This window comes from Choloepus didactylus, chromosome 5, assembly GCF_015220235.1.
Source record: "Choloepus didactylus isolate mChoDid1 chromosome 5, mChoDid1.pri, whole genome shotgun sequence".
In the NCBI taxonomy this organism is placed as follows: domain Eukaryota; kingdom Metazoa; phylum Chordata; class Mammalia; order Pilosa; family Megalonychidae; genus Choloepus; species Choloepus didactylus.
In genome coordinates, this window is record NC_051311.1 from 150,084,155 (window position 1) to 150,099,175 (window position 15,021).

At 38.6% G+C, this 15,021-nt stretch overlaps 1 protein-coding gene and 1 pseudogene across 7 annotated transcripts in view; one reads left to right on the forward strand and one right to left on the reverse strand.

The window, feature by feature from the left end:
* Positions 1-15,021, forward strand: part of SUGCT (succinyl-CoA:glutarate-CoA transferase) — a 769,056-nt gene that overhangs the window by 61,557 nt on the left and 692,478 nt on the right. The gene's annotated exons all lie outside the window — the stretch shown is intronic.
* LOC119534794 lies at positions 13,586-14,116 on the reverse strand (annotated as a pseudogene).

Genomic DNA, 15,021 nt, shown 5'->3' on the forward strand with positions numbered 1-15,021 from the left:
GGTCTAAAATGCAATGTATAAAAAGTGATGATAAATCCATGGTTTTGGACATAAAATGTATAAAGACATAATTTGTAACAAGTACAACAAAATGGGGAGGGGGATGGAGGGATATAGGAACATTGGTTTTGTGTGCTATTGAAGTTACATTAGTATCAAAACAAACATGATATAGATTTAAGATGTTAAATTTGATCCCCATGCTATCCACAAAGAAAATATCTACCAAATATGTACAGAGGGAAATGAAAAAGAACTGAAAATGCTGCACTATAAAAAATCAAACAAATTTGAAATTAGGCATTAATGGAAGAATTGAGGGGGAAAAAAAGGTATAAAATTTACAAAGACCAAATAGAAAAATGGCAGAAGAAAGTCCTGCATTATCAGTAACTACTTTAAATGTAAATGGGTTAAGTTTCCAGTCAAAAGGCAGAGGTTGGAAGATAGGATTAAAAAAAGCATGCCCCAGCTATATGCTGTCTACAAGATACCTTAATTTCAAAGATACAAGTAGGTTGAAAGTAGAAAGGATGGAAAACATATAGCATGCAAATAGTAAAGAAAAGAGAGCTGAGATTATATCAGATAAAATAGACTTTAAGTAAAAAACTGTTAAAGGGACAAAGAAGGTCACTATAGTCTGATGAAGGGGTAATTCAATAGAAATCATAACAATTTTAAATATATATGCCCCTAATGGCAGAGCCCCCAAATATATGAAGCTAATATTAACAGATTTGAAGGGAGAAATGGATGGTTCTACATTAATAGTAGGATATTTTAATACATCACTTTCAGTAATGGGTGGAACATCTAGACAGAAGACCAATAAGGAAATAGTAGACTCGAACAGTACTGTAAGCCAACTAGACCTAACAGGTATATGTAGAACACTTCACCTAACAGCCACAGAATATACTTGCTTCTCTAGTGCTCATGTCGATCAACAGATGAATGGATAATAAAGAAAGTGTGCCATATAGACAATGGAATGTTATTCAGCCCTGAGAAGGAATGAAGTCTGATACATGCAACAACATAGATGAGCCTTGAAAACATCATGTTGAGTGAAATAAGCCAGACGCAAAAGGACAAATATTGTATCATCTCACTGATATGAAGTAATTAGAATATGCAAATTGATAAGTCTCAGAAACTAGAATACAGGTTACCAGGGGCCAGGGTAGGGATAGGGAATGGGGAATTAATGCTTAATTTTATGGTTTCTGTTGGGGCTGATGGAAAAGCTTTGGTAATGAATGGTGGAGATGGTAGCTCAACGTTGTGAATGTAATTAACACTGCTGAATTATATATCTGAATGTGATAAAAGGAGAAACTTAAGAATGTATACATGTTACTAGAGTGAAAATTAAAAAAACCTGTAGGACTATACAACAAAAATAGTAACCCTAATGTAATCTATGTTAATAGTATAATTATAATAATATTGTTTTATTAATTGTAACAAAGGTGCCCACTATGCAAAGTTTTAATAGGGAAAACTGCATGTGTATGTGGTTATCTGGGAACTCCATATTTTCTGCATGAGTTTCTATAAGTGTTTCGGTTTGCTGGTGCTGCCATTTTGCAAAATGCCAGAAATGGATTGGCTTTTATAAAGGGGGATTATTTGGTTACAAAGTTACAGTTTTAAGGCCATAAAGTGTCCAAGGTAAGGCATCAACAATAGGGTACCTTCAGCGTAGGATGGCCAATGGTGTCCGGAAAACCTCTGTTAGCCCTGAAGGCACGTGGCTGGAGTCTGCTGATCCCAGGTTGTGTTGCAAAATGATGTTTTCCAAAATGTCAGTGTCAGCTTTCAATGACCATCTTTAAAATGTCTCTGTAAGCTGTAGTGGCAAGCTCCTTCTGTCTGAGCTCCTATATAGGGCTCTAGTAAACTAATCAAGACCCACGCTGAATCAGCAGGGCCACACCTCCATGGAAATTATCTAATCAGAGTTATCACGTACAGTTGGGTGGGTCACATCTCCATGGAAACATCCTGATCCAAAGGTTCCAACCTAATCAACATTACTATGTCTGCCCCCACAAGATTGCATCAAAGAACATGGCGTTTTGAGGGACATAATACATCCAAACTGGCACAACAAGCCTACATCTTTTCTAATGAAATATAAATTGCAAAAATCGAAAAAAAGAAGCCTGAGAATACCAAGTGTGGGTGAAGCAGGGAAGACTTGAACACTTCTGGTGGAATTATAAATTGGTGTAACCACACTGCAGAGCAACTTGGCAAGCCCCGTTAAAGCTGTAGATGTGTCTACCCCAGACCTACAGTTTATTTTCTAGGTATGTAACTTTAGAAACTCTGAAACATGTGTATCAGGTGACATGAAGAAGAATGTTCATAGAGGCATAGTCTGTAGTAGGAAAATGGTGAAAAACAAATTCAGTATCTATCAATAGGAAAATTGTTAAATGTGTAAAATCATGGGATACTGTTAGAGCAGTGGAAAGAGTAAACTGGAACTACATAAAATCATTGTGGATGAATCTTGGAAACATAATACTCAGTGAAGAAAGCAAGGTACAAAAAATGATATACAGAATGACACTTTATATAGAGTTAAAATCATGCAAAATATTACATATTTTTAATAATTCCCTCATATGTAGTTAAAATATAAATATAAATAATGCATGGTAGTGAAATATAATGAATTCAAAAGCATGATTACCCCTCAGGAATGGGGAGGGAGGGATATAAGACAGGGAAAGGTAACATACAGGACTTCAACTGTATTTGTAAAATAAACTGGCTCACTGGTACAGGAGTATTTGTCATGATAATAACAACCAAAGCATCAGAAATGTACAAATAATTCTTTTCCTTATATCTTTCCTCCTTCCCATCCTTTCCCCCCACTGCAGCAAATATTTCTTGGTCTTCTATATATTCCTGGCTGTGTTGGTTATACAGAGCAAACAATGCAGACTTCTTTCCTGACTTTTAAGGAGCTTACACTCTGGTGTCAGAGATGGATTATTAACAAGGTAAAAAAAGTGTATATATATATGGCAGGTATTAACAAATTGTGCTGCTATGAAAGAATCAAACAGTTGCAGAGGTTAATAGAGGAGGGGTGCATACTATTAATGGGATAATCAGAGAAGGCCTTTCTGAGGAGGTTACGTTTAATAGATCTAAAGGATGCAAAGAGCAAGGGGAGATATGACCCAGGCAGAGAGAACACCATGCTCAAAGGCACCAAAGTAGGAAAGATCTAGCTACTTTCAAGGGCCTAAGAGAAAGCCAGTGTACCTTGATTACCAAAAACTGGGGGCAGAGTGCTTGAGAACACACTGCAGGTTTGTGCAGGAGCCATGGCACACTGGAAGGGTTTTGAGTGGTAGAGGGATAGCATCCAATTTGCATTGGAAATAATCTTTAAAAGAGGTAGGAATCAAATGCTGGTTGATTGACTCACTGAAGATCTTCATTATAATCACTGGACATTGAAATGAAGTTCATGTTTCAGAGAGTAGCTATTATTATAAAATTCTTTTAGATTGCTAATGGCCCCCATAGTGTTTTATCATCAATAGGAGTGAATAGAGAGCTAAAATGGATATGGCAAATCATCTAGCAATTGAATCCAACATTCATATCATGGCAACAAGAATACAAAACAAAACACTGCTGTAGTTGGATTCTTATGGAGTGAGTTTGTCTGTTTATATCTCGTTATTTTGTCTGCATTCACTACATAACCACATTTTTTAAAAAAGATAATACAATTAGAAATCTGGCTGTGCTGTAAATCCAGAGAAATTTTGAAGGGGTGAAAATAGAGAAAGACTGGAAGAAATGGAAAAGAAAGAGGTAAGGAAGGAAGAAGGGAGAAAGAAGAGAAGAAAAGAGAGAATGAGAATTAAGTCAAGTGGAATAACACAATGGGCAAGTTTTTTTTTTAATCTCTAAAAGCAGTAGTTCAACTTACTTCCCCAGGTTGACATTCACATGATAATAAGAATCATTTCTAGATTGAATAAATAGTCAATAGAGATCTATGACAATTTTAATAAGCATCATTTCCAGAGTGAATAAATAGTCAAAATGGATCTATGACAATTTTGACATTAAAAGCTGTCCTCATAGTCAAAAACATTGGGAACTACTGGTTTAAATTATGCATGTCTCTGTTGGATCTTCTTCTCTCAGGAAATGTTTTTTTCCCCAGGATTTCAGAATGTTGTGACCATCTGTCTAACTTTAGAGTCAGTGATCCCTGGCAAAACTGTGGTTTGACATATTTACCATTTCATACTTAACTCGCTATTTAAACAAATAAGGACACCATCTCTGCAGGGGAAGAGACACTTAGCACATGAAAATGTGTTACATAAATAAATACAGGGTTTCAAAACACAGCCCATAATGCTAAGGACTGAGATTATATTTTGTCTGTAGACATGGACTGACTCCAGGAAGTGATTTTATACCTTCATTTTATCCCCCAAAGGCATACCCTTTTTATCTTTAAATATTTCTTTTTATCCGTACAAATGTAACAGATGTGTTATACTAGTTGGACTCAGTGGAGTGCAACAGAGAACTTTATTTTTTCCCTCCTGACATCTGAAAACCTTCATTGATGATTCATTTTCCTTGCCCATGGATGAAATCCCAGGCAAGTCCTATAGATTTTTTTCCCCAGCCACTTCCTTCGAACTATTGACAAGTCCATTTCACTCTAGTATCAAAACTTCAGACTCTTGTCTGGTTTATGACTTCTCCCCGTTTCCAGCTTGGGCCTGCCTTCTTGGAAACCTGAAGTGTGTGTGTGTGTGTGTGTGTGTGTGTTGGAAGAGAGGATAGTTCAGTGCTTTCCTCTTCCATGGCCATATTTTTCCTCCACTATTGACTGCTGTTTGTGGTTCCTCCATAGTCAGGCCCTCTTAGGGAAAGGAAGTGAGTTAATGGGGGCAAAAAAGTTGTTACTTGACTACTGTACTTTTAGCCCTGCATTCAAGTCTTCTGTGTGTCCGAAGCTCAGCCGGTGGCTCTTTGTTTTATGAGGTGCTTTGTAGCTCCTCAGAAACCTCAGACTGTAGTTGTCTTCCTTTTGTGCCTAGCTTTCCATCGTCCTCTGTTTAGAGTGTCTGTTAGGGCCACCTTGCCTCCAGGTGATCCTCTTTGGCTGCATTCCTTTTAAGGTGAACTAGTTCTGTTCCTGATGGTCTGCCTGGCCCAAGGGAAAACCTCTACCGTCCTCTGCCCCGCCACTGGTGGGAGCACAGTTTATTCCCAACTCTGTTGGCTCTGATGCCTTTGACTTATGTAACCATAACCTCTTGCCTTTGGTATTTTTAAAAGCAAATATCAGGTCTTCAGGTAATTCTAAATTCTGAGAATGTAGGCCAAGATCTTGGAGGTTTATTTTGAAATCCCCTTCATGTAGCTTGAGGTAAGGGGGAAGCATGGTAGGGCGGAATGCATAGCACACTGACAAGGCTTTCTAAGGAAATCTTTTCTAAAGTTCTTATTTACCTTTTTTTACCTTTTCTCTGATACCTTCAAATGGATGTTGAGCCCAGGGCAGCAAAACTGGTTTCACAATCTTTTAGTTCGAACTGCATTCTGTTTTGGGTTTGAAGCCTGAGCTGAAACTGAGACAGGAGAGTCCCATCTTAACATTCTTCATCCCAAATTTTGTTGAAGAAATGTATCTTTCAGGTAGTAAAGAATAACATTAAGTAGAATGAACCCAAGATAACTGTCTTAAAGGTATAAAAAGATATTGTTGTTCATAAAAGTATTGTATTAGTTTCCTGGCTGCTAAAACAAATACTATACAATGGGTTGGCTTAAACAATGAGAATTTATTGGCTCTCAGTTTTGAGGCTGGGAGAAGTCCAAAATCAAGGTATCAGCAAAGTGACGCTTTCTCTCTCTGAAGACTGTGGCATTCTGGGACTGGCTGCTGGTGATCCTTGGTCCTTGGCTTTTCTGTCACATGGTAATGCACATGGCAGGGTCCTTTCCTTTCTCTTCCAGGTTCCATTGACTTCCAGTTCTGGTTGTCCCTGTGGCTTCTCTTTCTATGTCCAATTTCCTTTGCTTATAAGGACTTTAACCATATTGGATTACTGCCCAACCTCATTCAGTTTGGGTAACCTTAACTAATAACATCTTCAAAGGTCCTCCTTACGAAAGGGTTCACACCCAGGACCAGGGTTTGGGACCTGAACAGACTTTTTGTGGGAGATATGAGTCAATCACCAACAAGTGTTTTGGCTGATTTCACACACATTTTCAACTATTTAAACCCAAGTGAAAACGTTAAATTTTTTTCTATATACATAATTTCTAATAAATGTTTTCAGTAGCAAATGCCACTTTAAAGACAATACTGAGTTCTTACTGGGTATAAGGAACATTGAGTTGGTTATTTGGGGGGACTCTTTATGAAACTCTAGTACTGAGAAAACCTGCTGAACTGGAACATGCATGGGATGATTTCCCATTATGTTAAAAGGGTCAAAATGCTCTTCTTAAGAAAGCTTTCTTGGGTGTATTTATAGGTACGTAAGTGAATACCATCTCATGACACAAATTTGCATATAGATATATGTTTTAACCTACTCCAGTTCCAAGATCCTTTTATTTTTCTTATACTATTGATTGATAAAAGAGAAATCCAGGACTTGAAAAGGACGTTGAGCTGTTTCCTCATGCTCTGAAATTCCAGAAGCAAGGAGATAGCCTGGGCTGAAAAATATGGTGTGAATCTAGTGTAGATCTTTACCTGTGAGAATTCGTTGGTTTTACCTTTGGTCTTTAACTTCTGTTCTGATTTATGGATGTAATCTTTTCATTCAGAATGAAAAGAACCTCTTGGGGACCAGGGACCTGCAAAAGGGAAAGAGATGACAATGTTAGTTGGTGTCAAAGCAACAGTTATTTCATAACCATCACAAATTGAATGCTTTGTAGAATGTGCCAGAGAAACATGCCAAGACTTAGCCACCATCCAAAAACTGTCACAAGAACTGAATTGTTTCCCCTTATGGTAATAGAACTTGAGGAATAAATTCATAAATTTAAAGAAGCAATGCTAAACGAGAAGAAATTTTATACTTAAAAGGACAAAAAATAAATGTTAGATAAAATTTAGATAGCATTTAGTTCATGAATGCTAAAGATTTTTTCCATTCTTTGGATGGCTTTTCAAGCCAACATTGCTGCCGTTCGATAACTTTCAGCTCTTTATTTGGATCATAGTATATTTAATTACAATGGTCAAAAGTATGTGGAGCAACTAATAGACATGCACCCTGAAAGATAAGGGATATGGGTAGAAAATCATCTTGCGGAAGCAGTGAAATCCAATTTGTAAAGGGCCTAAAACCCACAAAAGTTTATCAAGAGAAAAATACTAAAGTTAAAAATTTTGGCAAACATTGTATCATAAGAAAGACTAGTCTAAACTACAAGGTATATATACTATGGAAGAAATTCAGATTAAATATGATAACCACAAAGGAATGTTGTTTTAATACGTCTTGGATAGTGTCCTAGAGATACAAATGTTTGATAATAAGGTATTGAATATCTAAAACATTCCCTTGTTCAAAAATAAATTGATTCTTACATTAAAATTAAAAGCCCTTTATTTTAAGGATTTTATCTTATTTTTTTCAATCCTATGGAATTAGTATGGTTGTAGGACATATAGTTGTCATTCTCTTAATACTAAATATTGACCAATATCTCATGTTTTTCTTCAAAATCTCATTCCATACAGTAACTTTACATCTTTGGATTCTTATTGCTATTCATCATCTATTTATGATTTTGCTGTTAATAGCTTACCTTTCCTAACATTGTCTAGGAAATACCCAAAGGATTGAAGGAAAGGAATTTAAATTATTAATACTTTCTGAAGAACAGAATTTCCCAGTAAGATAAAGTTATTAGTCATGAGAATTCTATGAGAATTGCTGCTTTTACTTCAAAATGGAAATAGATTTTATTATAATTATTGTTAAATTTCTGATCTGAGAAATGAAAACTTTATGGTACCAGATATTTCCAGGAGGCCACTTTTCCCTAGATAAGAAACATTTTCCCTAGACAGTCTGGATTTTTCAATCGTGTTTTTACATAGCTCTAAATAGTCGCAGTGGTAGTGAGAGACAAGACTTCACCTCATTTAGAAACACTGAGAATCTCATTCATGCTGATGTCTTCTAATACCTCGAATCTTCTGCTCCCCTCCCTGCACGATAGCTTGTGGGTCCTTGCCTCCCTCGCACTCTCAGTCCCATTTCAAACCCAGCACGTGGGTGCAGTGCTTCCACTAAACTGAGTATATTCATGGCCATCCACCACAAAATACCCTTATTTAGATCTTTCACCTGCCAGTTGTTTAGTTGAAGATGTACAGAATCAGTTATTAGCAACAAGCTCTTTATCCTTAGTATTTCTATGGGTCTTTCACTTCTATGAGTGGAATACCAAGCCCTCTAATCCTTCCACCATTTCAAATCTAATCTATTGTTTGGGTTTGAACTGTTATGTCTGGAGGCCCTGGAGATGGAATTACTGGACATAAGCTTTTTGGTACATTTGACCACTTTGAGTCCTGCCGTATCAAAGCTAAGGTGGGAAGCAAAGTACCGGGGAAGATGAGGCCCAAACACCTAGCAGGTGAAGTCCGTGGGGAAAAAGGAGGCACAGGGCACAGGAGGAGCTCACGGGAATTTCAGATTATATAGGTGTGGAGCAGCAATACAAAAAAATATATAGCTTTCTCCTTTAACTCTCCCACCTCTCCCACTCCCTGAATCCCAGCATGTCTTTGGATTCCTTGCAGTTCCCCAATTCAGTTTTTCTAGAGTGAGGGCATGTAATAACTTGTGGGCCCAATCAAAACTGTCTTTGAAAATAAAGTTTTATTGGGACATGGCCAGGCCCATCTGTTTATACATTGTCTGTGGCAGCTTTTATGTTACAGTAGCAGAGCTGAACGTTGCAGCAGGGACCACAAAGCCTAAAATACTTACTATTTGGCCCTTTACAGAAAAAGTTTACCAGCCCTAGATCTAGTGCATTTGTTAGTCGTGGCCTGGGGCCAGGATGACAACAAAGAATGGAAGGAAGAATATTCCTTTCTTTTTCCCTTTTGTGCTTCAAACCTGTCTCCTGAGGACACTTCAGGTAGAGAATGCATTATGATGTAAAAGCCAGGAATCCAACATGGTGCCCACATTCCCAAGAATTGAAAGAATTGTCACAATGAAAATGATTACAGAAGTGGTAAGAAATGGAATCAGGAAAAAAATTAAATTGGGTTAGGCAATATAATATAATGTATAATATTTATTGAGTGCTTACTATGTGGCAGACACTATGCTATGCATCTCTGTGTATTATCTCATAAAATAATTGGCATTATTGACATATAGGAAAACCCCATATTTTTGATATCAATATTCACCGCTTATTAATTGTAAAATGTCATGCAGTGTAATTGAAAGCTCTCAATTAGGATTTATGAGACTTGAATTATGGATGGTCCTATGTGGACTTGAGCAAGTCATTATACAAATCTGAGCCTACATTGCCTCATCTCTAAAATGGAAATAGATCTGCCCTGCTTGCTTCATAGGCTGCTGGTGAATCAGAGATCTCATTCCTAAAAGTTCTTTCAAAACTTTAAACCATTCTATAGGTATTAAAGGCATCATATCATTAATTATGTTTCAGATTGGTTTGTTTTACACAAACCGATTTTATATTGGTTTGTGTAAAACCAATTTTATATTGTGTACAATGATAGTCATGCCTGGAACTCTTTTTCATGAGGCTGCAAATGGAGCAGTCAGAGGGTCTGGATTTAAGTCCCAGTTCTATCATTATTGGTTGTATAACTTTTGATCATGTTATTACTCTTTTTTAACCTCGGTTTGTTGGTTATAAAATGGGAGCAGCATGCGGATTCCTCCTCCTGCAGTTTATTGGGAGGATTAGATAAGAGTGCAAATGGAATCTATAAAAGCGGTAAGATCTTATTCATGCAATATGATTCTCATACCTTGGTTCTTCTACTCTCCTTCCCCCACAATTGTCTAGGCATTTGCTTTCCAAAGACCCTCAGCCCCTGCATTTGTGTACAGTGGTACTCAAAACTGAGAGGAAACTGCTCTTGAGCATCCCTTTCTCAGGGCAGCATCTGTGCACTAAACATGTCAATTCTCATGTGCTAATGTTTCCCACCTCCCCTGGCTCATTGCTGATTTCTAGGTTCACTTTGTTGTACATTATATTAAAGTGCACAGTTATTTTCATTTTGTAATCTGAGCCAAAATAAAACATTGTACAAATGAGAGAGCCTTTTCAAAAAAAAAAAAAAAAAAAAAAAAAGAATTCATAGAACCTGTACTGAGGTGATAGAATAGCTATCCATTCAAGAAATATTTTTGATACAGATACTTTGATAGGTACCAGTTGTATAAAGATGAATAAGACATGCAGGAAGCCAACAGGTCCTGGGGGAGGAGACAGTTCATATGGAACCAAATATTTGTAAATCAGTTTAAGGAATGGGCAAAACTGCTGTTGGAGCACAGAGGAGGAACTGACTAACTATATGGTGGTGGTTGGGGGTGCTAGGGAAATCTTAACACAGGAGGTAATATTTAAGCTTGTTTTTGAAGTATCAGTATATATCCAGGCAGAGAATGGAGGGAGAAGGTATTCTAGACAGTGGGATCAGTTATGGAGACATTGAGGTGTAAACCACATGGTGTGTTCAAAAATCAGTGCAGAGTTCTGTGTGGATAAGTGTGAGGTAAGAAAGGAAGATGAAGCTTGAAAAGTAGATTGAAATTACATGAAACCTTATTTGCCAGGCTTAAGAGCTTGGTCTTTATCCTGCTAAAATCATCACAGATTTTTTTTTTTTTTTTTTAAGCACAGATACTCAAAAGTTGACTGTATTTGAAAAAAATAGATTGGTATAATATAACATTTTCTTGGAAAGTAATACATAAATAAGATTTCTATGAATCTAACTGTACTTTATTGTTTACTTAAGACTCTTATCTTAATTTCTGATTGATCGTCAATTTAGCAGTGCCTCTTTACCCTTTCCTTCAGTTTCTCTGTGTCAAGTAGTTGATGATCTTTATACAAACACTTAAACCCATCATATGAAACAGCTATTTTAAGGAAGCTCTCCATGATTTAAATAATTATTTTATGATGCTGACAATTATCCCATAGTCTGTCTGTTTCATAAGGAATGAGTTTTCTGTTTTTCAAAGCATACATATATGCATATATATATATATATATATATATATATATATATATATATGCAGACATAGATATATAGAGAGGGAGGGAGGAAGGAAATGAAATTAAAATAGGGAACACTTATTTTTTGTTTAAGCAAAGCAAAAAAAAAAAAAACATAAGAAGAATGAGTGGTGGGTGTTAGAAAAGGGAGTGACAGAACCACACCCTAAATTAGTCACAAAGACTCTATATTTCAAAAATAAACTTGAATACAGTGATTTATAAATGCAATAATCACCACCTAACCTTCAGGCTATAATTAAAGTGATGCCCATTTTTAGACTCTGCTACTTAGAGGATATGTGAGGACCTTGGATCAGAATAATAAAGATAAAAGGGTTAAAAATGAGCCGAGTGAGGAAAAATTAGAATTGTTATTTTGTCTAAGAAGAGAAGACCTGGGGTGACTCAACAGTCTTCAGGTATATGAAGAAATATTTGTTTTGGTGAGCAGCTGGTCTCCACTTCCAGAAAAGAAAGTAATTTTACTTAAATTATTACAGCATATATTTGCTTCTCACCTAGGATATCACTTCAAACAAAAACTCCAGAGAAGACTGAATGTTGTCCTTTCACAATTTTAATAATTCAATTCCTCCTCTCAAAGACTGGGACAGAGGATAGGTAAGGCATTTCTGGAGTGTGAAGATTTAGACTTCTTTGGGGTTTAGCTCCTATGTTCAAAAATTTCTGCTAGCCTCTGTCCCCCAGGTCCCAGGGGAAGGCTGAGACCCCTCTGTGCTATGGCTAAAGGGAGTTAATTAGGAGTAAACACCTAGATTCATGGGTAAACTTGAATTCCTTATGAAAGAAAACTATGCTTTTCCTCAGTGTTGACAGGTAAGAGGGCTTGGATTTTGAGTTCTTTCAGGACCCAGTTCTGTGCGAAAATGGCCAGTTTGACTCCAAAGAGAGGAAATTTTCCTGACCTGATATTTTATTAAAAATCAAAAATTCAATCCTAATCCCTTGAATCAGGGTCATGTCAGAATCAAGCAATCCGTTCCCCCAAGGCCCTGTATGGAGAACTCCAATCTTCCGCGAAAGGAGTCTAAGCAAAGAGCTCATGCCTTTGACCTGACATCAGAGTTAACTTGTTCCCATACCACCACTTGGGAAAGACACTGGGTTCCAGCAAACAAATCTCTCAGACAGAAGCCTAGGAAAGTTGCCAGCCTCAAGAAGCTGCTTCAAACTAGGATTTAGGAAACCCATACCCAGTTGCTGTCCCTAGCTCAACTTCTGGGGAGAATGCTGGAGTCCTGCAGGAAACAAGTCCAGGCAGTTCAATAACCCTGTGACCAAGCCAGGGGAGGCAACAACAGCTCTTGCCCTTGGGCCCATTGAACTACTCAAAGTGCTTAGGAGAGGTCAGAGACTGTGTGTTTTTTTTCGTGTTTCTGCCCTGTGGCAGCACTAAATGGGATGGGGGGAAGGGAGAATGGAAAAAGAGTGGTAATGCCCTTCCCTGCCACTGGGAGGTACCCAGAAAATGATCCACTCCCACCCTTCAGGGAGTTACCTGGCAGTGGTGAATCACCCCCATCCTTCAAGCTAACCCCCAAAGTAGGAAGGGCTTGGGTAGCGAGAATTGCTGGCCCATAATTCACCTACTGGTGAGTAAGAATTGGTAGCTAGAGTGGGGAGACCCAAACGGGGAAGAGCTAGGCAACAGGAGCTCCCCTACTGTCCTATGGGTTTCTCCTAACCCTGAAGCAGCCCTGATGATGGGCTCCAGAAACCCACACACCATGCTCCATGCAACAGGCTTGAAAGCTAGGAAGATTATGCCATGAAAAGCAACAAGGGAGAGAGAAAGCAGCAAAAGAAAGTGTTAAGAAAACCGGAAGCAGGCCTAGAGGAAAACGAGGAGAGCTTTTGGGTCTCTACCAACTTCCCCCAAAGGGAAAAGTTCATGTAGGTAGGAAAGGCAGGGTTTTTCCCTGCTCAGTGTTCTGGGTTAAACCTAAGAGTAAGAAAAATCCCCTGCACTTGCAGCGTCAGTATGTATCCAAGTGCCTTGCCAACCCCAAGGTTAGCTTTCTGGCATGGGTAAATGCCCAAGAAATTGCCTTCGGGTCCAATCCCCCCAACTTTCAACCCCAAGCAAATGGCATCTGCCTGCAGTTTCCCACTTCTCCTCAGAGAAGAGGATCCTATCAGAGTGCCCAAGGTGTAGCCAGGTACCAAGCAGCACTATGTCTATCAGGCCAAGGGATGGACAGCCATCTTCAGAACAAAGAGAGACAATTTAGTGTAAAACCAATGCCATTTTAGCAGGAAGGCAGAGGGCAAGTTGTGAGAGGGGCTCCAACTGGTGCACCTTCGCAGAGACATAGCTCCTGTCAGTTGCCTCCTCCTGCAGGAACAGGTGTAGGAAGCGTTGGTTCTGAGCCAGTGGGTGCCCAGCAATTTTGTTAACAAGCTGTCCAGACCCTGCCTCCTTTCTTCAAATAAGGACTCCTCAAAGATCCCAAAGATTCTTCGGAAAGGGAGCTGCCGTTTCAAGGCTTTCCCAGTTGGTGGTGGTAATACCATCTTACTACCTGGCTCCAGCTCATTTTTTAGCCACTCTAAATGGCTGTAGCACGACTGCACACAAGACTCCTTCAGCTTGAAGACAGGGAGGCTTGTCCACATGGTGAAGCGCGCACGGCCCTCACCCACTGTCTGTGGATTACAGATGTCACCTATAGGAAGTTACTTGGCGACCCTTAAGCTCGGTCAGGTCCTGTGGCTTTGTGTTAAGGTGCCAAGTGTCAGCTAGTGCCTCGTCAGACATCTTTCCGAAAGAGCCTGGGACCGGGGGCTGGGGATGGGGGGACCGATGTGGGAGCGGGCACAGCCCCTCCCGCTTGCAAAATAAGCAACAGACCTACTGACAACCGTGCCACCTCCATCAAAGATTTCTGAACAGGGAAATGTCACGGTCAACCATTATGAGATATCTGATTGCAAGGTAGAGCATTCCATTTAACAAGAGAATGCTATTGGCCAGTTGTGGATTTATTAAAATTGTCTTTATGGAGAAACAATGAGTCTAAATAAAGCAGAAGCAGTGGAGATAGAATGGACAGGAGAGAAATATTTAGGATATGAATTGAGTGACCAAAGGAGGAATTGAGAAGATTTCAAAATGTCTAGCTTGAGTCATTGGAGAAGCATCTGGGGAGCTGGGAGAAATGAAAAATGAAAATCAGTTCAGTGTCGTGAGGTGTGGGAGAGAATTTTAAAGGGAAAGATAAAATCTTCACTATCAAACACTGTTCAGAAGACACCTCTGCCCTTCTGCTCTGATGGCCTCTTTGATACTGTCTTGAATGTAACATGCATGTACACATCCATCCATCCATCCATCCATCTCACCATTCAGCAAATAGCTAATGTATCAACTCCATCCCAAACATTGTAATATAATTATTTAACTGACTCTCCTCTTCCTTCAACTACGAGTCCGTGATTAACTTGATAGCAGTACCAGATCTTATTTTTCTTTGTGTTCCAAATTCCTAGAATGATGTCTGTAATGCAGCAGGTACTCAACAAACAAAAATAGGATATGGATTGAAAAAAAAAAAAAGCCATTATCTTAGGAGGTTATTGTTGACCCCGAAAGAACAATTCAGTAAAATGCTGGGAAAAGAAACCAAATTGTAAGAATGTTTAGGAGTTAGTGTGAGGGGATAA